Source organism: Rhinopithecus bieti, unplaced genomic scaffold (genome assembly GCF_001698545.2).
Source record: "Rhinopithecus bieti isolate Rb0 unplaced genomic scaffold, ASM169854v2 scaffold_51968, whole genome shotgun sequence".
Classification (NCBI taxonomy): domain Eukaryota; kingdom Metazoa; phylum Chordata; class Mammalia; order Primates; family Cercopithecidae; genus Rhinopithecus; species Rhinopithecus bieti.
The window spans coordinates 701,017-704,466 of NW_016820949.1; positions in this window are offsets into that span (position 1 = coordinate 701,017).

Below are 3,450 nucleotides of genomic sequence, written 5' to 3' on the forward strand. Positions count from 1 at the left end.
TATTCATTTTGCTATATAGATGAATTTAACTTTTTACTCTTTTATTTGAAGATTTTTTTAAAAGATGATGCACCATTGTTTTTACAGTTCACCTCCACTAGTTTCCAAAGTACAAATGGGCACTGGAATTTGAATCTCTACTTTTCTCCATCCCTCACAGTCTTTGAGAGCAAGGGAGTAGTGACATAAGGAACTTTTCTTCTAGTAGTCTTTACTTCATACTTCTTTGGAGGCAGAAGTGGCCACAGTCAGGGTTTCTAGAGTATCCCTGTGCTATCAAACCAAGACAAAACTTTAGCTCCACCTTTACATCTTCTCTCACTGTCCCAACTTTCCTGATGGTGCTCATGTTGAGAAAGAAGGAGAAAGGCTGTGAGGTAAATTAAAATGAATGAAATATGTAAAGACAAAAAATTGTTTCCAAGTGGCTTAATGTAGAGGAGGTTGTCTTGCTTTAAACTGAGGAAGTTTAATACAGGTAAAATTAAAAAGCAGTAAGTGGAAACACATAGTTAATTTTTTTCAATTTAAACATAGAAACTAGAATTTCAAAGATAGAATAATATGACATGTTTTAGGGAAGATTATTCTGACATTTGTATGCATAGCAGACTAGAGTGAGAAAAGAATACACATTTGAACTAAAGTCCTATGAAGGAAAGGAAAGCAGTAACTATATAGCTGCTTATTGATCATCACAATTTTTTAACGAAGAAAAGATTGCAAATTAGAAATATAGAGAAAGGGTTAATAAAACCACTCAAGGTACGTAAGTTTTAGAGTTTTCAATAAAGTGAATTTTTAGGTTTGGTCTTTGAACCAAACATCCCTAAGTCTAGATATAGAAAACCAACCATTCCTAAGTCTAGATATAAGGAAAATAAAGATCAATTCATAGTACTTGATTTTAGTCATAATATTATTTTAACTCAAGTGTCTCATACATTATAATTTTTGAAAGCATATTCTATCAAGATTTCTCGAGACAACATTAGTCAAACAGAATGTGGCTAAAACTGATTTGTGCAACCAACTGTTAGTAAGTATTAAGTATTACTAAGTATTAGTAGTAAGTGTTACAGACAAATTTGTTTTTAATCCATGTACCCTATGCTGCTATAAAAGTGTTTAATATTTTCTAACAGCTATAGTTCCTATTCAAAATGTCTCATGAGAAACTACTTAGAAGAAGGATTTCTGAATAGGTTATCATTGGAATGATAAGCTCATATTTACTTTTTTTCCACATACTAGTATTAGCTAGTGACTTTATAAAACTATGTCAGGAGTTGTACGTAAATGGTTAGTGATTTTAAAATCATGACTTTAACAAATTGATGACAAGGCCTATTTCTTGTTTATAATGCTCATTAGCACTACCGAGGTTTAATGCAGTATTTTCACAATAATAGAAAAGAAATAATTGATCAAATATATTCAATTATCATGGTAATTTTGGAAATGACAACTTGTTTTCCTGAGTTTTGCTAATGTTTGCCATTTCAGCATGTGTTCAAAATACACCAGCTACTTCATTTTCAAGGAATCTCTGAAAGCCCATTATTACTCTTGATTTTCCACAGCACATCTATTGAAATTACAAAACAAGGAGTTATTTTACTTTCTAAATGGAGAATTCTTAAATTATCTTAATTCAAGATTCTGTAACAAACAATTTCTATGAAGCCACAACAATGAAACCCTCTGCTTTTGGAAATGGTGAATCACTTAAGACCAGTCTTCCCACTGAGAACAATCAGAAAACTAGTTAGATAAGTAAATAAATAAATACGTGTGTGATAATTGTGTGTGTGTTTGTGTGTGTGTGATAGTATCAGACAGTAACCAAAGCAGTAAGTATACACAGAGCCTAGTTGTCAGAGAAGAAGAGCTGAGAGGTGAACTTAATATTTGGTGTAACTGTCCCCCTTCAGGCATTTGCCAATTGGAAGGAGATGACTGAGATACCGACAAAACAAGTAAATCTTACATCAGATTCATGGGCTTACATAAACAAACATTATAATCCAGATCATGTCAAGGAGAAAAAAAAAAAAAAACCCAAGGGTTTCAGTAAGGATCATGAAGGGACACACACATTCACAGAAGCTAAAGCCCATCTCCAAGTCCAATATCTGAGTGGATTAAGGTGCTCAACTCTTACTGACATATCTGCTAGAAGCAAACATAAACATACTTGGGAGAAAAATATCATAATCTAGAGGACCAGGTAATCACTACCTTTTATTAAATCTACCATGTTTGCCCCTGCATTAATTACCATGCAAAACACAAGATTTGATCAAAATCAAGTTAAAAACATATGCAAGAAACAGACCATAAGAGGCCTGGATATTGAAATTACCTTACATGATTTTTCAAATAACTATGAATAAACATCAAGGAATTCAATGACAAAATACATGATTTTGCTACAGAAATGGAAACTACAAAAATATATTGAAGAGAATAATAATATATATAAATTATTAATTTTATATTAGAACATAGTGGGTAGTTTAAGAACAGAAACATAATATTGAAGAGAACGTCTCTGAATAAAAGATTGGTGAAAATTTTACAGCCTGAAGTGTAGAAAGAGAAAGAGTTGTAGACAGCACACACAGAAAAGATTCTAAGAAACACACGTGGTCCAACACATATAGTCCTAGAAGAAGAATAAAAACTCAGGGCAGCAGCAATATTTGGAGATATAATGGTTATGAAGTTTCCCAAACTGACAAAAGTGGGCAAGCTGCAAATTCAAGGAGCACTACCAGCACTAAACAAGAAAGCAGCAACAAAAACAACCAGTTAACCAAAAAACCTCAAGCACATCATAGTAAAACTGACAAAGAAAAGGAAAATAAAACAAAACAAAAATTAAAAGCAAGAAGAAGAAAATACATGATATTTAGAACATAGCAAAATTATTCTAACTATCAACTTCTCAACCAAATAAGTGGTATTAAAAGAAAGTGAAAATTCATTCATAGATAAAAGACTAATCTTAATATGATAATAATGGAAATTATTAGAATCCCTAAATTTCAAATAAAATAATCTTGAAATCCTGGAAAAATATTTTACTTTGTTTTATCCAAAGACTTTATACTTTTGAAGCATTACCTAAGATGCGTAATATCAGAAAAAAATAGATAAGCAGATTTCTTTCCATTCGATCAGTTTAAGAAATCATACACTCTGAAGAGCCAAAATACATTCAAAAGAAAAGACAATTTAGAAAGAAAATTCAGGCATCTATTCTATCTTAGATTTAAAGTGAACTGTGAATGACAAAACTAGACATTCTTTCTGTACCGTTACTGAGAAATAAAAAAACTGAGCTAATGCATACTCAAAAATATAGATGCCAATTTATGTTAACACTGTCTGATGAGTTTAAAAGTTGATTTACTGTGTGTTTATCTTAAATGTAAAAAAAAAAAA